The sequence below is a fragment of the Triticum dicoccoides genome, chromosome 5B (genome assembly GCF_002162155.2).
Source record: "Triticum dicoccoides isolate Atlit2015 ecotype Zavitan chromosome 5B, WEW_v2.0, whole genome shotgun sequence".
NCBI lineage: Eukaryota > Viridiplantae > Streptophyta > Magnoliopsida > Poales > Poaceae > Triticum > Triticum dicoccoides.
In genome coordinates this window covers 30,882,492-30,907,866 of record NC_041389.1, presented here as the reverse complement: position 1 = coordinate 30,907,866, position 25,375 = coordinate 30,882,492, and positions in this window count along the sequence as shown.

The window sequence follows — 25,375 nt, the reverse complement described above, 5'->3', positions numbered from 1 at the left end:
AGGGCTTGGCGGCGGCTCCGTATCGTAAAACGCGATGAAACTTCCTCTCCGATTTTTTTCTCCGCGAGACCGAATATATGGAGTTGGAGTTGAGGTCGGAAGATCCTCAGGGGGCCCATGAGATAGGGGGCGCGCCCAAAGGGGGTGGGCGCGCCCCCACTCTCGTGGACAGGGTGTGAACCCCTTGGTCTTGATTCTTTCGCCAGTATTTTTTATATTTTCCGAAACTTGCCTCTGAGGATTTTCAGGACATTCCGAGAACTTTTGTTTTTCTACACATAAAACAACATCATGGCAGTTCTACTGAAAACAGCGTCAGTCCGGGTTATTTTCATTCAAATCATGCAAGTTAGAGTCCAAAACAAGGGCAAAAGTGTTTGGAAAAGTAGATATGTTGGAGACGTATCAGCAACCATAGCAAAATTCTCAACAATAGACCATCCGTTGGTGAAGCCAGATTGCAAAGAATGAATCAACTCAGGAATTTGATGTTGTAGTCTCCTGGCAAGTACCTGTCTCGCGAGCTTCGGTGCACTATGGAATATGGAAATCGGTGTGTAATCACATAACTCTAGAGGAGTGTCCTTCTTGGGTAGGGGAGAGATATAAGCTTGATTGATCCCAGACAGATCAACTTGATTATAATATAGCTGGGAGAAGAAAAGTTGAAGATTTGTCATTGATGGCACCATGAAAGGCTTTGTAAAATTCATTTAAGAAGCCATCTGGACTAGGGGTGCGGTTTTTTGGCGAGTGATTGATAACACCAACAATATCCTCCCAAGAGAACTCCTCTGCAAGGCAGGACAAATCCGTAGGTCCATATACATCATTCAGCTGGACAGTGGGTAGAGAAGGAGAGGGATAACCCAGTAGATCAGAGGAATACTTAGTGGCCAACTGTAGCTTCTGTTGGTTGTCAAAGAACTCTACTCCTTCCTGCACGAGGACCATGACTTTGTTTTGCCTGGCATGACCGTTAGCAACAGCATGAAAGAACCTGTTGTTCTCATCCCCGGAGACACACCACCATAGCTTAGCAAAAGCAGTTTGCCACAAAATTAGCTGCTCGGCCTTGCCATAGCAAACTTCCTTAAGACCATTTCCAAGGAGGACAGAGACCGGATCCTTGACAACATTGAAATAATCCACCACAAACTTGTTATTGCAGATCAGCAAATCCAGACTAGCCCTGTCCCTTTTCCACTTCCGAAGGGTAGCATGGATGTGTCTCATCTTGAAGTTGATAAGAGAGGCAGCAGAACGGATCAGCCTTGTGCCACTGCACCAGTTGTTACTGATAAGTGCCCTTGTTTCTTCCAACTAAATACAATAGTTCTCCATCCTAAAAAGATTGCTCTTAACTTTCTCATTGCACAATTGTACTAAGATCGGCACATGATCAGAGGTGACAGAAGGCACAACTGAAGCAGACGTCTGAGCAAACGCCAAGTTCCAATCAGCGTTGACAAGAACCTGGTCCAGCCGCACCAGAGTTGGGTTTTTCCCTTTTGTGGACCAGGTAAACCTTCATTGCAGATAGCCACATCATCTAGACCATTATTTCTAATCCACTCATTGAAAGCTTCTATCATAACCCAATTCACACGACCACGAGATTTCTCGTCCTCAAACCGGTACATGTTGGAATCCCCAATAACCAACCAAGGCTCAAACACCTGACCAACAGCATTATCCATGGCCTCAAAGAAGAGAGGTCTTTCTTGAGCAAGGCAAGGAGCATAGACAGCAGTAACCAGAATAGTAAAGTTGGATGTTGTTGCCGATAACCTGACCGTGATGTGATACTTGTGCAAAGCGACGATTTGCCTTGAGACAGTAGATGTGTCCCAGGCGACCAATAGGCTATCAGAGGACCCTAAAGATGGCATGACCGCACGCTCATCAAGGTAAGCTGGAAGAAAATTGCGTAGCTCTGGCTTAGTTTCCTGCACACAAACAACACTAGGGCGACAGGAGGTTATAACACCACGAACCAATGAACACTTACCCTCATCAACCAGGCCTCGAACATTCCAATCAATAATTTGCATGGACATAGGTGAAAGCAGCCCATCCATGAAGAAGAAGACAAGCAGAGCATGAACATGATTGTAAGCATGCAAAATATAGACTATGCATAAACATAGATAAGGTAGCATGGTAGCAACAGACATCATACAAACTGAACCAACCTAATGTAACGAGCGTGAAAGCAACTAAAGAGATCTCCCTCCAGGAACAAACGGTGACACCTAAGAACAAGCGAAGCAACTACAACAACAATTGGAAACAACAAAGGCTGGAACCTAAGCATAGCAGAGAACAACCTAAACATCTAGAGTAGCGCCATCACCCATGGAGGAAGCAGTGGAGTTGTCAGTTGGAGCAGAAGGGGCAGCGCCAACAGAAGCAGAGGAGGAAGCTTGAGTGAGAATGGCCTCCACATTGAGGTCACAACACTTGGTCAGCTGCTTGAGCTTGCCCCTAGTCAGTGACCTTGGAGTCTCAATGAAGGGGAGGTTCAGGGGCCCAGCGACTGGCACCACCTTGGCCTTCTTGCGGCCACTGCCAGAGGAGCTTGGACGCTGACCAGTGCCACCGGAACTAGCATCAGACCATGATGTCTCCCTATTTGTAGCATGCTCAACAGAGCTGACGCGCTCCCATCGTACATCTTCATGATGTGAGGGTTGCGGTGCATGGAGGGGGAGCTCCTCAACTTGCACCAGAACCATCGAGCCTCCACCGTCAACATCATTCGGGACCTGGTCCAGACGGGCCAGATCAGCCACCACCTGAAGCCCCGCATCCAGCGGCAGAGGATCAAAGCCCAGGCCAAGGCTAAGATTCACCCCCGCATTCAAGTTCATGACATAGAAGTTCATGCCCATAAGTTCAAATTCATGCCCACAACATCATCCAACCAAGTTCAAACTCTGAACCAATCATGACACAAAAGTTCACACCAACGAATGGCCCATCAACAATCAAGCATCGTCCTTGTCTTCATCTTCCTCTTCCTCTTCCTCTGATTCATCATCCGAAGACGATTCTTCCTCCTCTTTTTCATTATCGTGCGCTGCATCATCATGTGGAGCTCGGAAGGTGTTGGCAAGATCTTCAACGGCATCATGCGAAGGTGTCTGAGGCACACTGGAAGACATGCTCGGAGGTGCTCCCATGCCTCCCATGAGAGACGCAAAACTCATGCCTCCCATGCCACCCATTCGCCTGGAGGTGCTCCGAAGCCACCCATGCTTCCCATGGTCTCGATGGTAGCTCCAAAGCCACCCATGGTACCCATACCGCCCGTGCCACCTCTAAAGCCACCTATGCCTCCCATGCCGCCAATGCCACTGCCACCCATGCCGACAATGCCACCACCACCCATGACGCCAATGCCACCGCCTCCCATGCTACCCATGCCATCGCCACCCATGTCGCCCATGCCACCGTGAATCATGGCTCTTTTATGGATCAAGACTTCTTCACGGGCAAGATTGGCGTACCCCTTTTGCGCCTCATTGAGGGTAGATGTGTCCATGAAGAACAAGTACTTCTCCCATTCCAACTACCTAGCTTGCTACTCCATGGCCACCTTCCTCTCCTCCAATGCCACCTTCCTCTCCTCCAATGCCACCTTCCTCTCCTCATCCGCCACCCCCTCTCCTCGACCGCCAACCTCCTCTCCTCGGACATGGCATCTTGGTTCCTTGCCATCTTCCTCACCTTGTTCGCTTTCTTTCTTGCTTTCATAATAGCTCCCATAGCATTTTTGAGCTCATCGTCTCCTTTCCTCTTCTTCTTTTATTTTGCATATTTCTTGCATCCATCCGGTCGTTTTGGCTTCGAGTATGAAACCGAGTTTGGTGTAGGGCTTCTCTTTCCGTCATCACTTGATGCCTCATCATCATCATCATCATCATCATCATCATCATCATCATCATCATCATCATCATCATCATCCTAATCAATAGTTCACTTGCGTTTGTTGCTGTCATCAACATCATCGATATCATCACGCTTCTTCCATTTCTCATCATCCTTCAATTCTTCATAGAAATGAGGCAAGGTAAATGGTCTCCCTTTCTTGATCTTCCCTTTCTTGCTCTTCTTATCCTCTCCTTTGAACAAGTTTTGTGCAATATTAAACTACATAAAAACAAAACAAGTTAGCACTACAAACACCAAGAAAAAGCATGATGACCATTGGTGAAATGGCACTTACCCTATCTATCATTAGTGCCACTTGGGTTCAACTTGTCAACTGCCTTTTGTGCGGCCGCCCACTATTGACAATCTCGGTTGATTGTCGACCACCGGGGGTGAAGAGATCGTGCCGAGCGGTCAATTTCACTTGTTGTGTAGATCAAAGTGCTCCTTCATCCGGTTCCAATATGCATCTCTACTTTTATCACCTCCAATGGATGGATCCCTCGACACTTGCAACCAAGTATGCATAGCAAGACATCTTCATCATTGGTGTAGTTGCCTCTTCTTCCTTTCGGTGCATCGACGATGCCCTCACCATCCTCGTCCACCTTGAACTCATGGTTATCAAAATGCATGTCATTGGTTTGAGACCAATGAGAATTGTTGGAGCCAACACCCGTAGTTGACTGGCGCTCAAAATCGCAATTGGCGCTTGCAACACAGGCATAGCGGGCTGGCCCAAGAGAAAAAAGTTATCCCACTTGTACCACAAAAACACTTAAAAAACTTGTACCATAGAAAAAGAAATCTATTTTCCGCAAACATAGGGAGAAACGGGATTTGATCCCTGCCCGCTCACTACAAACATTTTAGGCAATAACCACTAGGCCAATGCCTTTCTGTTGTCAAGTGTGAGGAAAATACTCTATTTGACCCTTCTTTTAATAAAGCATTAGCATGTAGGAGTAATATATACCCAGTTTGTTATGCGTATTTTTTATGATATAAATAAAAAAGAGTTCACAATGAAATAAAAGTGAACTTGAAGAAGGTTCATCAATTTGAAAAGGCTCATACAAAGTGAAAAAAAGAAGTTTGTCAATTTGAGAAAGATTCACGAATTTAAAAAAACGTTCATAAAATTTGTGAAAAGTTCACAATTTTTTAAAAGTTCATCGATTTTGATAAAAAAGTTCATCGATTTTGAAAAAAAAATCATCGATTTTGAAAAAATTTCATTCCATTTGAAAAAAGTTCATTGATTATGAAAAAAGTTCACTAGTTTTGAACAAAAAGTTCATCTATTCTAAAAAGTTCATCAATTTTGAAACAAAGTTCATCAAATCTGAAAAATAGTTCACTAATTTGAAAACACTTCATCGATTTTGGAGAAAGTTTATAGATTTAGAAAAAAGTTCATCAAAAATGAAAAAAAAAGTTCATCAAAAATGAAAAAAAGTTAAACAAAAATGAAAAAAAAGTTCATCAATTTTGAAAAAAGTTCATCAATTTTAGAAAAGTTCAGCGAATTTGAAAATAAGTTCAAAAAGTTTTAAAAAATTGTCCATTTAACAAAAAAGTACGTGAACCAAGAACAATAAAAAAGAAGAAAGGAAGAAAAGGAAAAGAGGAAAGATGAAAAGAATGGAAAGATGAAGTAGACACGTGAGGTTTGGTGGCAGGATGGTTGTTGCATTCCTGCACATAGCAGGATGTTGCCGATATGAGTCGCAGTTCGCACTTCTTTTTGTTTTTGAAAACAGAAAAAAGTAGATGGGCCGGCCCAGCTTGCAGTGTTGCAGGTGCCAGTTTGCAAAATGAGCTATAACTAGCGCCTGCAGTGCCAAATGGGAGACGCCCACCAGAAGGATATCACCCCTGCCAAAAGTGGCGCCTATTTATGGCACTCCCCTTCGTGTACCAGTCCTCCCCAGAGATGTTGCGCCTGCTCAGGTCAGTGTCATCGGAGATGCTGCAGGCGACAAGGGCGCGGAGGTGGACGTAGCGAGCCCCGCGGATCCGCAACAACGCGGCCTCATGGCTCCTCTGTGTTCGGGATTGTCGAATGGCAAACCAAGAGGTGGAGGCGGAGGCTGATCTGGAGAGGAAGGCATGGTTGGCAGAGGGGATCGCGATGTACATCCACGCAGCAGATCGGGAGCTGCTCAACCTGGCGAGGTGGATCTACTTCGAGGGCACCAGGGAGGAGAAGAGGAGGATGCCACATCCGACCGCCCCTCCGAAGGATTTCATCAATTGGGCATGAGAAGAAGCCAGGAGCGTGGATCCCCAACGATGTGCAAGGTGGTAGCGCATCAATGGGAAGCTGCCATCGGGTCCGCCATTGGAGATAGAGGAGGTCGATCCTTGGGCATACCTCTCCCCTGCTCCAGCTTCAGACTGAATTTTGGGGGCGGCTGCAACAATGGCATGCTTGGATCCATGTGTCACAAGGAGCTGTAGCAGAATTGGCTGGACATGGCAATTTCTGCTTATCAGGAAGAGGATGGTTGTGAGATTCAGACTAAGAGTATGGGTGGTGTGCATGTAACATACTCTGCTTACCACTCCCACCATGAATGCGGGTGGGCTCCTAGATTCAGGGAGAGAAATGGAAGAGAGGCACCAGGAGACTGTTGAGGGAGATGAGATTGCCCAGGAGAGGTTTAGATTCAATTCAGAAGCTGGTGACTCGCATTTTGGTCCATGTGGCAGAGGAGGAGATCCCCCTGATTGCGCCAAATCAATCCACCCAGCCAGCAGAAGTGATCGCGTGGGCATTTGCAGCGAGGGATTCGCCAATCAGAAGCAGGAGGGTGCATTGGGAAGCCGTCTGTCGTGCCCAGCCACCAGAGAGCTTAGATCTGACGAGAAAAGTACTGAATCAAAATCATCACCCCTGACCAGTGCTTTTCCTAATAAAACTGAAGGCCTGCTAGTCATGGAGCTATCAGGAGGATTCAGAGTAGTTCAGAGAGGATGAAGCGCCAAGACCAATCTCAAAAAGAAGAGTTACTTAGAAAGAGAGGCTTTGGGGAGCTCCAGTACAGTCAGCTTTGGAACCCTATAAAAAGTGGGGAGGGGGAGGGGAAAGCTAGGGTTCCCTCTTGCCCTTCGCTCCCCTCCAACCTCGCCGCCACCAAGCTCCTTTCCATTCCAACAACAGCCACCACAGATCCATCTATGGCAGAAGGGGGAGAGGCCGTGGTCGTGGTAGAGGCAAAGGAGGAAGAGGAGAGACCTCGAACAACTAGCAGCAAGAGCATATGTGCACAGGCATGGGCGCGGGCGGGGGGCAGCAGCCGTTCTTTGGCTTTGGCTTCCAGGGGCCACCCCCGCCTTGGGCATTCCCCGGCAAATTCCCAGGTCAGTTCCCACAACAATATTGGGGAGGCATGCAGCAACAGTGGTATGGCCCCCCGCAGCAGCAATTGCAGGGACAGCTGGGGGCAATCTGCTAATGCAGGTGATAGCCAAGGTGGGAGCTCGCAGCAGAACAAGATCCAGGGGAAAATCCAGCAGAAAGAAAAAGCAAGAGGTGGCTTAGAAGCAACAAACCTACCCAGGTCTGATGTCCTACACTAGTGTCACCTGTTTCAATTGTGGTGATCCAGGACAGCACAAGGACAGATGCACCAACCCAAAAGGCTGCTTCATATGCAAGATGATCAGTCACAAGGTGGAAGATTACCACAATAGGAAGAAACCTCACTCATCAGCCAAGTGTTGGAAATATGCCCTAGAGGCAATAATAAAATGATTATTATTATATTTCCTTGTTCATGATAATTGTCTGTTATTCATGCTATAATTGTGTTATCCGGAAATCGTAATACATGTGTGACTACATAGACCACAACATGTCCCTAGTGAGCCTCTAGGTGACTAGCTCGTTGATCAACAGATAGTCCTGGTTTCCTGACTATGGACATTGGATGTCATTGATAACGGGATCACATCATTAGGAGAATGATGTGATGGACAAGACCCAATCTTAAGCATAGCACAAGATCGTGTAGTTCGTTTGCTAGAGCTTTTCCAATGTCAAGTATCATTTCCTTAGACCATGAGATCGTGTAACTCCCGGATACCGTAGGAATGCTTTGGGTGTACCAAATGTCACAACATAACTGGGTGACTATAAAGGTATACTACGGGTATCCCCGAAAGTATCTGTTGGGTTGACATGGATCAACACTGGGATTTGTCACTCCGTATGACGGGGAGGTATCTCTGGGCCTACTCGGTAATGCATCATTTTAATGAGCTCAATGTGACCAAGTGTTTGGTCATGGGATCATGCATTACGGTACGAGTAAAGTGACTTGCCGGTAACGAGATTAAATGAGGTATTGGGATACCGACGATCGAATCTCGGGCAAGTAACGTACCGATTGACAAAGGGAATTGTATACGGGATTACTTGAATCCTCGACATCGTGGTTCATCCGATGAGATCATCGAGGAGCATGTGGGAACCAACATGGGTATCCAGATCCCGTTGTTGGTTATTGACCGGAGAGTCATCTTGGTCATGTCTGCATGTCTCCCAAACACGTAGGGTCTACACAGTTAAGGTTCGGTGACGCTAGGGTTGTAGAGATATTAGTATGCGGTAACCCGAAAGTTGTTCGGAGTCCTGGATGAGATCCCGGATGTCACGAGGAGTTCTGGAATGGTCCGGAGGTGAAGAATTATATATAGGAAGTCCAGTTTCGGCCATCGGGAAAGTTTTGGGGGTCACCGGTATTGTACCGGGACCACCGGAAGGGTCCCGGGGGTCCACGGGGTGGGGCCACCTATCCTGGAGGGCCCCATGGGCTGAAGTGGGAGGGGGAACCAGCCCCTGGTGGTCTGGTGCGCCACCCTTGGGCCTCCCCCTGCGCCTAGGGTTGGAAACCCTAGGGGTGGGGGTGCCCCACTTGGCTTGGGGGGCAAGCCACCCCCTTGGCCGCCGCCCCCCCTTAAGATCCAATCTCTAGGGGGGCGCCCCCCAGGGCCCCTATATAAAGAGGGGGGAGGAAGGGCTGCGCACCCCTGCTTCTTGCGCCTCCCTCTCCCTCTGCAACACCTCTCCCTCTCGTAGAGCTTGGCGAAGCCCTGCCGAGATCGCTACTACTTCCACCACCACGCCGTTGTGCTGCTAGATCTCCGTCAACCTCTCCTCCCCCTTTGCTAGATCAAGAAGGAGGAGACGTCTTCCCAACCGTACGTGTGTTGAACACGGAGGTGCTGTCCGTTCAGCACTAGGATCTTCGGTGATTTGGATCACGACGAGTACGACTCCCTCAACCCCGTTCTCTTGAACGCTTCCGCGCGTGATCTACAAGGGTATCTAGATGCACTCCTTCCTCTCGTTGCTAGATAACTCCATAGATTGATCTTGGTGAAGCGTAGAAAATTTTTATTTTCTGCAATGTTCCGCAAGAGTGGCATCATGAGCTAGGTCTATGCGTAGTTTTCTTTGCACGAGTAGAACACAAATTTGTTGTGGGCGTAGATGTTGTCAATTTTCTTGCCACTACTAGTCTTATCTTGTTTCGGCGGCATCGTGGGATGAAGCGGCCCGGACCGACCTTACACGTACGCTTACGTGAGACAGGTTCCACCGACTGACATGCACTAGTTGCATAAGGTGGCTAGCGGGCGTCTGTCTCTCCTACTTTAGTCGGATCGGATTCGACGAAAAGGGTCCTTATGAAGGGTAAATAGAAATTGGCATATCACGTTGTGGCTTTTACGTAGGTAAGAAACGTTCTTGCTAGAACCCTATTGCAGCCACGTAAAAACATGCAACAACAATTAGAGGACGTCTAACTTGTTTTTGCAGCATATGCCTTGTGATGTGATATGGCCAAAAGGTTGTGATGAATGACAAATATGTGATGTATGAGATCATGTTCTTGTAATAGGAATCACGACTTGCATGTCGATGAGCATGACAACCGGCAGGAGCCATAGGAGTTGTCTTATTTATTGTATGACCTGCGTGTCAATGAATAAATGCAATGTAATTACTTCACTTTATTGCTAAACCGTTAGCCATAGTAGTAGAAGTAATAGTTGGCAAACAACTTCAAGGAGACACGATGATGGAGATCATGATGATGGAGATCATGGTGTCATGCCGGTGACGAAGATGATCATGGCGCCCCGAAGATGGAGATCAAAGGAGCAATGTGATATTGGCCATATCATGTCACTATTTGATTGCATGTGATGTTTATCATGTTTTTGCATCTTATTTGCTTAGAACGACGGTAGTAAATATGATGATCCCTCATAATAATTTCAAGAAAGTGTTCCCCCTAACTGTGCGCCGTTGCGAAAGTTTGTTGTTTCGAAGCACCACGTGATGATCGGGTGTGATAGATCCTAACGTTCACATACAACGGGTGTAAGACACATTTACACATGCAAAACACTTAGGTTGACTTGACGAGCTTAGCATGTACAGACATGGCCTCGGAACACAAGAGACCGAAAGGTCGAACATGAGTCGTATGGAAGATACGATCAACATGGAGATGTTCACCGATGATGACTAGTCCGTCTCACGTGATGATCGGACACGGTCTAGTTGAGTCGGATCATGTATCACTTAGATGACTAGAGGGATGTCTAATCTAAATGGGAGTTCATTAAATAATTTGATTAGATGAACTTAATTATCATGAACTTAGTCTAAAAACCTTTGCAAAATGTCTTGTAGATCAAATGGCCAACGCTCATGTCAACCTCAACTTCAACGCGTTCCTAGAGAAAACCAAGCTGAAAGATGATGGCAACAACTATACGGACTGGGTCCGGAACCTGAGGATCATCCTCATAGCTGCCAAGAAAGCATATGTCCTAGAAGGACCGCTAGGTGACGCACCCATCCCAGAGAACCAAGACATTATGAACGCTAGGCAGTCACATGCTGATGATTACTCCCTCGTTCAGTGTGGCATGCTTTACAGCTTAGAACCGGGGCTACAAAAGAATTTTAAGCAACACGGAGCATATGAGATGTTCGAAGAGCTGAAAATGGTTGTCCAAGCTCATGACCGGGTCGAGAGATATGAAGTCTCCGACAAGTTCTACAGTTGTAAGATGGAGGAAAATAGTTCTGTCAGTGAGCACATACTCAAAATGTCTGGGTTGCACAACCGCCTATCCCAGGTGGTCATTAACCTCCCGGACGAGGCGGTCATTGACAGAATCCTTCAGTCGCGCCCACCTAGCTACAAGAGCTTTGTGATGAACTTCAATATGCAGGGGATGGTGAAAACTATTCCTGAAGTATTTTCAATGCTGAAATCAGCGGAGGTGGAAATCAAAAAGGAACATTAAGTGTTGATGGTCAATAAAACCACTAAGTTCAAGAAACGCAAGGGTAAGAAGAACTTCAAGAAGGACGGCAAGGGAGTTGCCGCGCCCGGTAAGCCAGTTGCCGGGAAGAAGCCAAAGAATGGACCCGAACCTGAGACTGAGTGCTTTTATTGTAAGGGAAGCGGACACTGGAAGCGGAACTGCCCCAAATACTTAGCAGACAAGAAGGCCGGCAACACTAAAAGTATATGTGATATACATGTAATTGATGCGTACCTTACAAGTACTCATAGTAGCTCCTGGGTATTTGATACCGGTGCGGTTGCTCATATTTGTAACTCAAAACAGGAGCTGCAGAATAAGCGGAGACTGGCGAAGGACGAGGTGACGATGCGCGTCGGGAATGGTTCCAAGGTCGATGTGATCGCCATCGGCACGCTACCTCTACATTTACCTACGGGATTAGTTTTAAACCTCAATAATTGTTATTTAGTGGCAGCTTTGAGCATCAACATTGTATCTGGATCTCGTTTAATGCGAGATGGCTACTCATTTAAATCCGAGAATAATGGTTATTCTATTTATATGAGAGATATGTTTTATGGTCATGCCCCGCTGGTCAATGGTTTATTCCTAATGAATCTCGAATGTGATGTTACACATATTCATAATGTGAATACCAAAAGATGTAAAGTTGATAACGATAGTCCCACATACTTGTGGCACTGCCGCCTTGGTCACATTGGTGTCAAGCGCATGAAGAAGCTCCATGCTGATGGACTTTTAGAGTCTCTCGATTATGAATCATTTGACACATGTGAACCATGCCTCATGGGCAAATTGACCAAGACTCTGTTCTCCGGAACAATGGAGCGAGCAACCAACTTATTGGAAATCATACATACTGATGTGTGCGGTCCAATTAGCGTTGAGGCTCGCGGAGGCTATCGTTATGTTCTCACTCTCACTGACGACTTGAGTAGATATGGGTATGTCTACTTGATGAAACACAAGTCTGAGACCTTTGAAAAGTTCAAGGAATTTCAGAATGAGGTAGAGAATCAACGTGACCGAAAGATAAAGTTCTTACGATCAGATCGCGGGGGAGAATATTTAAGTCACGAATTTGGTACGCACTTAAGGAAATGTGGAATTGTTTCACAACTCACGCTGCCTGGAACACCTCAGCGTAACGGTGTGTCCGAACATCGAAATCACACTCTATTGGATATGGTGCAATCTATGATGTCACTCACCGATTTACCGCTATCATTTTGGGGATACACTTTAGAGATAGCTACATTCACTTTAAATAGGGCACCATCTAAATCCGTTGAGACGACACCATATGAATTATGGTTTGGGAAGAAACCTAAGCTGTTGTTTCTAAAAGTTTGGGGATGCGATACTTATGTCAAGAAACTTCAACCTAAAAAGCTCGAACCCAAGTCGGAAAAATGCGTCTTCATAGGATACCCTAAGGAAACCATTGGGTATACCTTCTACCTCAGATCCGAAGGAAAGATCTTTGTTGCCAAGAATGGGTACTTTCTGGAGAAAGAGTTTCTCTCGAAAGAAGTAAGTGGGAGGAAAGTGGAACTTGATGAAGTACTACCTCTTGAACCGGAAAGTAGCGCAGCTCAGGAAGATGTTCCTGTGGTGCCTGCACCGACTAGAGAGGAAGTTAATGATGATGATCAAGGTACTTCGGATCAAGTTACTACTGAACTTCGTAGGTCCACAAGGACACGTTCCACACCAGAGTGGTATGCCAACCCTGTCCTGGAAATCATGTCGTTAGACAATGGTGAACCTTCAAACTATGAAGAAGCAATGGCGGGCCCAGATTCCAACAAATGGCTAGAAGCCATGCAATACAAGATAGGATCCATGTATAAAAACAAAGTATGGACTTTGATAGACTTGCCCGATGATCGGCGAGCGATAGAGAACAAATGGATCTTCAAGAAGAAGACGGACGAGGATGGTAATGTTACCATCTATAAAGCTCGACTTGTCGCTAAGGGTTATCGATAAGTTCAAGGGGTTGACTACGATGAGACATTCTCTCCCGTAGCAAAGCTGAAGTCCGTCCGAATCATGTTAGCAATTGCCACATACTATGATTATGAGATATGGCAAATGGACGTCAAAACCGCATTCCTTAACGGCTATCTTAAGGAAGAACTGTATATCATGCAGCCGGAAGGTTTTGTCGATCCTGAGAATGATGACAAGGTATGCAAACTCCAGCGATCCATTTATGGTCTGGTGCAAGCATCTCGAAGTTGGAACATTTGCTTTGATGAGATGATCAACGCGTTTGGGTTTATGCAGACTTATGGAGAAGCCTGCGTTTACAAGAAAGTGAGTGGGAGCTATGTAGCATTTCTCATATTATATGTAGATGACATACTTTTGATGGGAAATGATATAGAACTTTTGGACAACATTAAGGCCTACTTGAATAAGTGTTTTTCAATGAAGGACCTTGGAGAAGCTGCTTACATATTAGGCATCAAGATCTATAAGGATAGATCGAGACGCCTCATAGGCCTTTCACAAAGCACATACCTTGATAAGATATTGAAGAAGTTCAATATGGATCAGTCCAAGAAGGGGTTTTTGCCTGTGTTGCAAGGTGTGAAATTGAGCTCAGCTCAATGCCCGACCACGGCAGTAGATAGATAAAAGATGAGTGTCATCACCTATGCCTCAGCTATAGGGTCTATTATGTATGCCATGCTGTGTACCAGACCTGATGTAAACCTTGCCGTAAGTTTGGTAGGAAGGTACCAAAGTAATCCCGGCATGGAACACTGGACAGCGGTCATGAACATCCTGAAGTACCTGAAAAGGACTAAGGATATGTTTCTCGTATATGGAGGTGACGAAGAGCTCGTCATAAAGGATTACGTCAACGCTAGCTTCGACACAGATCTGGATGACTCTAAGTCACAAACCGGATACGTGTATATTTTGAATGGAGGGGCAGTAAGCTGGTGCAGTTGCAAGCAAAGCATCGTGGCGGGATCTACATGTGAAGTGGAGTACATGGCAGCCTCAGAGGCAGCGCATGAAGCAATCTGGATGAAGGAGTTCATCACCGACCTAGGAGTCATACCCAATGCGTCGGGGCCGGTCACTCTCTTCTGTGACAACACTGGAGCTATTGCCCTTGCCAAGGAGCCCAGGTTTCACAAGAAGACCAGGCACATCAAGCGTCGCTTCAACTCCATTCGTGAAAATGTTCAAGATGGAGAAATAGATATTTGCAAAGTGCATACGGATCTGAATGTCGCAGATCCGTTGACTAAACCTCTTCCGCGAGCAAAACATGATCAACACCAGAACTCTATGGGTGTTCAATTCATCACAATGTAACTAGATTATTAACTCTAGTGCAAGTGGGAGACTGTTGCAAATATGCCCTAGAGACAATAATAAAATGATTATTATTATATTTCCTTGTTCATGATAATTGTCTGTTATTCGTGCTATAATTGTGTTATCCGGAAATCGTAATACATGTGTGAATACATAGACCACAACATGTCCCTAGTGATCCTCTAGGTGACTAGCTCGTTGATCAACAGATAGTCCTGGTTTCCTGACTATGGACATTGGATGTCATTGATAACGGGATCACATCATTAGGAGAATGATGTGATGGACAAGACCCAATCTTAAGCATATTACAAGATCATGTAGTTCGTTTGCTAGAGCTTTTCCAATGTCAAGTATCATTTCCTTAGACCATGAAATCGTTTAACTCCCGGATACCGTAGGAATGCTTTGGGTGTACCAAACGTCACAACGTAACTGGGTGACTATAAAGGTATACTACGGGTATCCCCGAAAGTATCTGTTGGATTGACCTGGATCGAGACAAGGATTTGTCACTCCGTATGACGGAGAGGTATCTCTGGGCCCACTCGGTAATGCATCATCATAATGAGCTCAATGTGACCAAGTGTTTGGTCACGGGATCATGCATTACGGTACTAGTAAAGTGACTTGCCGGTAACGAGATTGAACGAGGTATTGAGATACCGACGATCGAATCTCGGGCAAGTAACGTACCGATTGACAAAGGGAATTGTATACGGGGTTACTTGAATCCTCGACATCGTGGTTCATCCGATGAGATCATAGAGGAGCATGTGGGAACCAACATGGGTATCCAGATCCCGCTGTTGGTTATTGACCGGAGAGTCGTCTCGGTCATGTCTGCATGTCTCCCGAACCCGTAGGGTCTAAACACTTAAGGTTCGGTGACGCTAGGGTTGTAGAGATATTAGTATGCGGTAACCCGAAAGTTGTTCGGAGTCTCGGATGAGATCTTGGACATCACGAGGAGTTCCGGAATGGTCCGGAGGTGAAGAATTATATATAATAAGTCCAGTTTCGGCCATCGGGAAAGTTTCGGGGGTCACCGGTATTGTACCGGGACCATCGGAAGGGTCCCGGGGGTCCACCGGGTGGGGCCACCTATCCTGGAGGGCCCCATGGGCTGAAGTGGGAGGGGAACCAGCCCCTGGTGGGTTGGTGCGCCCCCCTTGGGCCCCCCCTGCGCCTAGGGTTGGAAACCCTAGGGGTGGGGGGCGCCCCACTTGGCTTGGGGGGCAAGCCACCCCCTTGAGATCCAATATCTAGTGGGCTGGCGCCCCCCAGGGCCCCTATATAAAGAGGGGGGAGGGAGGGCTGCACACCCCTACTCCTAGCGCCTCCCTCTCCCTCTGCAACACCTCTCCCTCTCGTAGAGCTTGGCGAAGCCCTGCCGAGATCGCTGCTACTTCCAGCACCACGCCGTTGTGCTGCTGGATCTCCATCAACCTCTCCTTCACCTTTGCTAGATCAAGAAGGAGGAGACGTCTTCCCAACCGTACGTGTGTTGAACGCGGAGGTGCTGTCCGTTCAGCACTAGGTTCTTCGGTGATTTGGATCACGACGAGTACGACTCCCTCAACCCCGTTCTCTTGAACGCTTCCACACACGATCTACAAGGGTATGTACATGCACTCCTTCCTCTCGTTGCTAGATAACTCCATAGGTTGATCTTGGTGAAGCGTAGAAATTTTTATTTTCTGCAATGTTCCCCAACACCAAGTATGTGGGAGGGGCAACTCAGGGGTTTGATTCTATCATCTTGATATGCCAGATGTAAATGCCCAGCATCAGCGGTGGCTCAAGAATGTGGGGGTTGTCTTTGTGGAGCAAGGAGAAGTCACCAAAAAAGAACTAGCCACTGAGTTTGCAACCATCTACAAAACCAACTGGCCATGGGCTATCAATAAGATTGATCAATGGACCTTTTTGGTCAAATTCCCACCAGAAATTGATGTGGAGCAGGTGGCTGGTTACCCATGTTTTGGTCTGTCTAAAGAGAATACAATAGTTAAAGTGGAACTGTGGTTAGGTCAGGTCACAGCAGAAGAAGAACTTCAAGAGGTTTGGCTGAAGCTCAGCAAACTTAACCCAAAATGGTGTGAATGGACTGTCCTAGACCAGATCACATCAACCTTTGGAGTACTGCTTGATGTTGATTGGCAGCACAATTTCCAGAGTTTCTATGAAATAGTCAGAGTCAAGATCTCCTATAAAGACCATAGAAGAATTCCACAATAAAGAGTTTTTGGGATCCAAGGGAAACTATATAGAATTAAAGTAGAAGTGGGGCCTCCCCAAGCAGATAATGATGTGGTAGTTCAGGAACCTCCAAAAGCCAACAGTACTATCTCCATGGACACTGACAAAACGAGTGATGGGGCATCTGGCGATGCAGGTTCACACAAAAATGCCCAAGATGGTTCAGAAAGTGGCTCCAATACAGAAGGGGGAAGAGGAGAGCTAAAAACCTCTACCCTCAGTCAGATGTCTGTGTCTCTTGAACCACCCACCCCCACCTCTCTCTTGATGTCTCAAGCACCAAAAAATCTGCAACATATCAAGACATGTGTTATGGATAGCTTCTTGAGTAGCAACAATGACAATGTGGACGGCTTTGATCTCCTGAGAGAAATGGAGGGATGGAACAATGATGATATTGACACTGAAGATGCATGGGATGAATTGCTAGAGGAGATGCAAAGCAAAGAATCTTTGAGTCAATATGGAGATGCATAGGCCCAACGGTATGAAATGGATTATCTCCCTCTCTAGCACAAAGCTCCAGAGAAAAATGAGAAATGGGGGCCCATGCAAGCTCCTAGGGTCAGTGCCAGGAATGCTGGTGATACAAGGACCATCATGCAAAGAGCTCAACAACTCAAAGAAGCTCAGGATGCAACAACAAAAAAAGATCAAGGTAAAAATTCCACTCATTTCTCCCTTTTCAATAATACTTATTTCCTGCAACTTGCATCTAAGATAGGAGTTGATGTAGACTCTAAAGATTTGAATATAGCTAGTTTACCTGTTGACAAAAATTTGAATCCTGACAGGACTGTTGGTCCTGAAACAGAATTCACCACCCCCACCAGGAAAATGAGGGTGGAGAGGATGGTCCTAGCAGTAGCTTGGATTCTGACAAAATATGGAATCTAGTTTGCAATCATAGGCGGGGCAAGCACCCCAGGACCAAAAGTTTGTCATGAATGTTATTTTTTGGAATGTTAGGGGCATAGCTGCCCAAGGGAGAAAAACTCCCATTGTAGATACCATTAAGAAGAAACAAGCCTCAATCCTTGGTTTCCAGGAAACCAAAAACATGACTTCTCTGATTCTTACCTTAATTCCTTAGTAGGTAACAGAAACTTCTCTTGGCACCACCTCCCATCAAAAGGCTCTGCTAGAGGCATTTTTATGGGGGTGGATGCAGATATTTTTGAAGTTATTTCCTGGTCTCACCTTGATTTGTTTGTTAGTTGTGTCCTCAAGCCGAAAAGTAATGATACAACTTTTAGAATAATTACTGTTTATAGCTCCCCCTATGAGGAAGGAAAAAAGATGCCTTCATTTTAGAGCTTCATTCTCTATTCATGGAGTGCCCCTATCCCACCCTGATTGGTGGGGACTTTAACTTGGTTAGGTATGCTAGTGATAAGAGCAATGGTATGATTAGCCACAGATGGAGTGGCAACTTTAATGCTTGGATAGATATATGGAGCCTATTAGAAATTAAATTGGCTAGCAGAAAATACACATGAGCCAATAACCAGGTGGACCTGATTATGTCCACAATAGATAGGCGGTTTTGTAACACCGAGCTTGACAAGCTCTTTCCTTTAGCTTCGTGTAATGCTTTACCCAGATGTGGTAGTGACCATGCCCTCATTATTTGGGAATCTGGGGTGGAGTAGACACCTAAGAGTAGTAGTTACAAGATGGAAAAATGGTGGTTGATGAGAGAGGACTTCTTCAAACTAGTTTCTAAGATTTGGAATGAGCCCACCAGTAGAACCAACCCCATGGACAATTGCCAGGACAAGATTAGGAAGCTTAGAAGGATGACTAAGGGTTGGAGATCCAATGAGGAAGCCCAGCTTAGAAGATAGATAGAATTTCTGGATAGCATAAAGCGAAACCCGAATAAGAGTTTTTCTATGAAAGACCTTGGAGAAGCTGCTTACATATTGGGCATCAAGATCTATAGAGATAGATTAAGATGCTTAATTGGACTTTCACAAAGCACAAACCTTGATAAAGCTTTGAAGAAGTCCAAAATGGATCAGTCAAAGAAAGGGTTCTTGCCTGTGTTACAATGTGTGAAGTTGAGTCAGATTCAAAGCCTGACCACCGTAGAAGATAGAGAGAAAATGAAAGTCATTCCCTATGCTTCAGCCATAGGTTCTATCATGTATGCAATGCTGTGTACCAGACCTGATGTATGTCTTGCTATAAGCATAGCAGGGAGGTACCAAAGTAATCCTGGAGTGGAACACTGGACAGCGGTTAAGAACATCCTGAAATACCTGAAAAGGACTAAGGATATGTTTCTCGTTTATGGAGGTGAAAAAGAGCTCGTCGTAAATGGTTACGTCGATGCAAGCTTTGACACTGATCCGGATGACTCTAAGTCACAAACCAGATACGTATTTTTATTGAATGGAGGAGCTGTCAGTTGGTGCAGTTCCAAGAAGAGCATCGTGGCGGGATCTACATGTGAACCGGAGTACATTGCTACTTCGTAAGCAGCAAACGAAGGAGTTTGGATGAAGGAGTTCATATCCGATCTAGGTGTCATACCTAGTGCATCAGGTCAAATGAAAATCTTTTGTGACAATACTGGTGCAATTGCCTTGGCAAAGGAATCCAGATTTCACAGGAGAACCAAGCACATCAAGAGATGCTTCAATTCCATCTGCCATCAAGTGTCGGAAGGGGACATAGAGATTTGCAAGATACACACGGATCTAAATGTTGCAGACCCGTTGACAAAGCCTCTCTCACGAGCAAAACATGATCATCACCAAAGCTCCATGGGTGTTAGAATCATTACTATGTAATCCAGATTATTGACTCTTGTGCAAGTGGGAGACTGAAGGAAATATGCCCTAGAGGCAACAATAATTTTTTTATTTATTTCCTTAATTCATGATAAATGTTTATTTTTCATGCTAGAATTGTATTAACCAGAAACTTAGTACATGTATGAATACATAGACAAAACCTATAGCCCCTAGCATGCCTCTACTTGAGTAGCTCGTTAATCAAAGATGGTTAAGTTTCCTAACCATAGACATGAGTTGTCACTTGATGAATGGGATCACATCATTAGGAGAATGATGTGATGGACATGACACATCCGTTAGCTTAGCATTATGATCGTGTTAGTTTCATTGCTACAGCTTTCTTCATGACTTATACAAGTTCCTCAGACTATGAGATTATGCAACTCCCGAATACCGGAGGAACACTTTGTGTGCTACCAAATGTCACAACGTAAAAGGTTGATTATAAATGTGCTCTACAGGTGTCTCCGAAGGTGTTTGTTGGGTTGGCATAGATCGAGATTAGGATTTGTCACTCCGTGTTTCGAAGAGGTATCTCTGGGCCCTCTCGGTAATACTCATCAGTATAAGCCTTGCAAGAATTGTAACTAATGATTTAGTTGCGGGATGAAGTACTACGGAACAAGTAAAGAGACTTGCCGGTAACGAGATTGAACTAAGTATTGGAATACCGACGATCGAATCTCGGGCAAGTAACATACCGATGATAAAGGGAACAACGTATGTTGTTATGCGGTTTGACCGATAAAGATCTTCGTAGAATATGTAGGAACCAATATGAGCATCTAGGTTCCGCTATTGGTTATTGACCGGAGATGAGCCTCGGTCATTTCTACATAGTTCTCGAACCCGTAGGGTCCGCACGCTTAACGTTCGATGATGATTGTTATTATAAGTTTATGTGTTTTGATGTACCGAAGATAGTTCGGACTTCAGGATGTGATCACGGACATGATGAGGAGTCTCGAATTAGTCGAGACATAAAGATTGATATATTGGATGGCTATATTCGGACACCGGAAGTGTTCCGATTGATTTTGAAGAAAACCGGAGTGCCGGAGGGTTACCGGACCCCCCCCCCCCCGGGAGAACTAATGGGCCACATGGGCCTTAGTGGAGAGAGAGAGGGCCGGCTAGGTCAGGCCGCGCGCCCCCTCCCCCTCTGGTCTGAATTGGACTAGGGAATGGGGTGCGGCGCCTTGCTTTCCTTCTCCCTCTCCTCCTTCCTTTCCCCTCCTAGTAGGAGTAGGAAAGGGGAGTCCTACTCCTACTAGGAGGAGGAATCCTCCTCTCCTGGCGTGCCACAAGGGCCGGCCGGCCTCCCCCCTTGCTCCTTTATATACGGGGGCAGGGGGTACCCTAGGACACACAAATTAACATCGTTTAGCCGTATGCGGTGCCCCCCTCCTCAGTTACACACCTCGGTCATATCGTCATAGTGCTTAGGCGAAGCCCTGCGTAGGTAACTTCATCATCACCATCACCATGCCGTCGTGCTGACGAAACTCTCCCTCGGCCTCAACTGGCAAGAGTACGAGGGACGTCCCCGAGCTGAAGTGTGCTGATCGCGGAGGTGCCGTACGTTCGGTGCTAAGATCGGTCGGATCATGAAGACGTACGACTACATCAACCGCGTTGTCATAATGCTTCCTCTTTCGGTCTACGAGGGTACGTGGACACACTCTCCCCTCTTGTTGCTATGCATCACCATGATCTTGCGTGTGCGTAGGATTTTTTTTGAAATTACTACATTCCCCAACAGTGGCGTCCGAGCCAGGTTTATGCATAGATGTAATATGCATGAGTAGAACACAAAGACTTGTGGGCGATAATAGTCATACTGCTTACCAGCATGTCATACTTTGATTCGGCGGTATTGTTGGATGAAGCGGCTCAGACCAACATTACGTGTACGCTTACGCGAGACTGGTTCTACCGACATGCTTCGCACATAGGTGGCTGGTGAGTGTCTGTTTCTCCATCTTTAGTTCAATCGAGTGTGGCTATGTCCGGTCCTTGTTGAAGGTTAAAACAGCACACTTGATGAAAAATCGTTGTGGTTTTGATGCGTAGGTAAGAACAGTTCCTGCTAGAAGCCCGTAGCAGCCACGTAAAACTTGCAACAACAAAGTAGAGGACGTCTAACTTGTTTTTGCAGGGCTTGCTGTGATGTGATATGGTCAAGCATGACGTGATATAAATTGTTGTATGAGATTATCATGTTTTGTAACAAAGTTATCAACAACTGGTAGGAGCCATATGGTTGTTGCTTTATTGTATGCAATGCAATCGCCATGGAATTGTTTTACTCTATCACTAAGCGGTAGCGATAGTCATAGTAACAATAGGTGGCGAGACGACAACGATGCTACGATGGAGATCAAGGTGTCGCGCCGGTGACGTTGGAGATATGACGATGCTTCGGTGGTGGAGATCATGAGCACAAGATGATGATGGCCATATCATGTCACATATTTTGATTGCATGTGGTGTTTATCCTTTATGCATCTTATTTTGCTTAGAATGTCGGTAGCATTATAAGATGATCCTTTACTAAATTTCAAGGTACAAGTGTTCTCCCTGAGTATGCACCATTGCTACAGTTCGTCGTGTCGAGACACCACATGATGATCTGGTGTGATAAGCTCTACGTTCACATACAATGGGTGCAAACCAGTTTTGCACACGCGGAATACTCAGGTTAAACTTGACGAGCCTAGCATATGCACATATGGCCTCGGCCCTCGGAACACTGATACCGAAAGGTCGAGCGTGAATCATATAGAAGATATGATCAACATAGTGATGTTCACCATTGAAAACTACTCCATCTCACGTGATGATCGGACATGGTTTAGTTGATTTCGATCACGTGATCACTTAGATGATTAGAAGGATGTCTATCTAAGTGGGAGTTCTTAAGTAATATGATTAATTGAACTTTAATTTATCATGAACTTAGTACCTGATAGTATTCTGCATGTCTATGTTGTTGTAGATCAATGGCCCGTGCTACCGTTCCTTTGAATTTTAATGCATTCCTAGAGAAAGCTAAGTTGAAAGATGATGGCAGCAACTACACGGACCGGGTCCGTAACTTGAGGATTATCCTCATTGCTGCACAGAAGAATTACGTCATGGAAGCACCACTAGGTGCCAGGCCTGCTGCTGATGCTATTGATGACGTTAAGAACGTTTTGCAGAGCAAAGCTAATGACTACTCGATAGTTTAGTGTGCCATGCTTTATGGCTTAGAATCAGGACTTCAACGATGTTTTGAACGTCATGGAGCATATGAGATGTTCCAAGAGTTGAAGTTAATATTTCAAGCAAATGCCCGAGTTGAGAGATATGAAGTCTCCAACAAGTTCTACAGCTGCAAAATGGAGGAGAATAGTTCTGTCAGTGAACACATACTCAAAATGTCTGGGTATCATAATCACTTGACTCAGCTGGGAGTTGATCTTCCAGTTGATTGTGTCATTGATAGAGTTCTTCAATCACTACCACCAAGCTATAAAGGTTTCATGATGAACTATAATATGCAAGGGATGGACAAGACTATTCCCGAGCTCTTCACGATGCTAAAGGCCGCGGAGGTAGAAATCAAAAAGGAGCATCAAGTGTTCATGGTCAATAAGACCACTAGTTTCAAGGAAAAGGGCAAACGAAAGAAATGGAACTTCAAGAAGAATGGCAAAAAGTTTGCTCCTCAAGAGAAGAAACCCAAGTCTGGACCTAAGCTTGAAACTGAGTGCTTCTACTGCAAAGGGACTAGTCACTGGAAGCGGAACTGCCCCAAGTATTTTGCGGACAAGAAGGATGGCAAAGTGAAAGGTATATTTGATATACATGTTATTGATGTGTACTTAACTAATACTCGCAGTAGCGCCTGGGTATTTGATACTAGTTCTGTTGCTCATATTTTCAACTCGAAACAGGGTCTACGGATTAAGCAAAGATTGGCTAAGGACGAGGTGATGATGCGCGTGGGAAATGGTTCCAAAGTTGATGTGATCGCGGTCAGCACACTACCTCCACATCTGCCTTCGGGATTAGTTTTAGACCTGAATAATTGTTATTTGGTGCCAGCGTTGAGCATGAACATTATATCTAGATCTTGTTTGATGCGAGACAGTTATTCATTTAAATCACAGAATAATGGTTGTTCTATTTATATGAGTAATATCTTTTATGGTCATGCACCTGTGCTGAGTGGTCTATTTTTGTTGAATGTCGATTGTATAGATACACATATTCATAGTGTTGAAGCCAAAATATTGAAGTTTACCGATGTATGCAGTCCAATGAGTATTGATGCTCGTGGTGGGTATCGTTATTTTCTTACCTTCACAGATGATTTGAGCAGATATGGTTATATCTACTTAATGAAGTACAAGTCTGAAACATTTGAAAAGTTCAAAGAATATCAGAGTGAAGTGGAAAATCATCGTAGCAAGAAAATAAAGTTTCTACGATTTGACCGTGGAGGAGAATATTTGAGTTACGAGTTTGGTCTTCATTTGAAATAACATGGGATAGTTTCACAATTAACGCCACCTGGAACACCATAGTGAAATGGTGTGTCCGAATGTCGCAATCGTACTTTATTAGATATGATGCGATCTATGATGTCTCTTACTGATTTACTGCTATCGTTTTGGGGTTATGCTTTAGAGACGGCTGCATTCACTTTAAATAGGGCACCATCAAAATCCGTTGAGACGACGCCTTATGAACTGTGGTTTGGCAAGAAACCAAAGTTGTCGTTTCTTAAATTTTGGGGCTGCGATGCTTATGTGAAAATGCTTCAACCTGATAAGCTCGAACTCAAATCAGAGAAGTGCATCTTCATAGGATACCCAAAGGAAACTGTTGGGTACACCTTCTATCACAGACCGAAGGCAAAATCTTTGTTGCTAAGAATGGATACTTTCTAGAGAAGGAGTTTCTCTCGAAAGAAGTGAGTGGGAGGAAAGTATAACTTGATGAGGTAATTGTAACTGCTGCCTTATTGGAATGTAGTTCATCACAAAAATAAGTTCATGTGATTCCTACACCAATTAGTGAGGAAGCTAATGATGATGATCATGAAGCTTCAGATCAAGTTACTACCGAACCTCATAGGTATTCCAGAGTAAGGTCCGCACCAGAGTGGTACAATAATTCTATTTTGGAAGTCATCTTACTAGACCATGATGAACCTACGAACTATGAGGAAGCAATGATGAGCCCAGATTCTGCAAAATGGCTTGAGGCCATGAAATCTGAGATGGGATCCATGTATGAGAACAAAGTGTGGACTTTGGTGAACTTGCCCGATGATCGGCAAGCCATAGAAAATAAATGGATCTTTAAGAAGAAGACTGACACAGATGGTGATGTTACTCTTTACAAAGCTCGACTTGTTGCGAAAGGTTTTCGACAAGTTCAAGGAGTTGACTACGATGTGATTTTCTCACCCATAGCGATGCTTAAGTATGTCCGAATCATGTTAGCAATTGTTGCATTTTATGATTATGAAATTTGGCAAATGGATGTCAAAACTGCATTCCTGAATGGATTTATGGAAGAAGAGTTGTATATGATGCAACCAGAAGGTTTTGTCGATCCAAAGGGTGCTAGCAAAGTGTGCAAGCTCCAGCAATCCATTTATGGACTGGTGCAAGCCT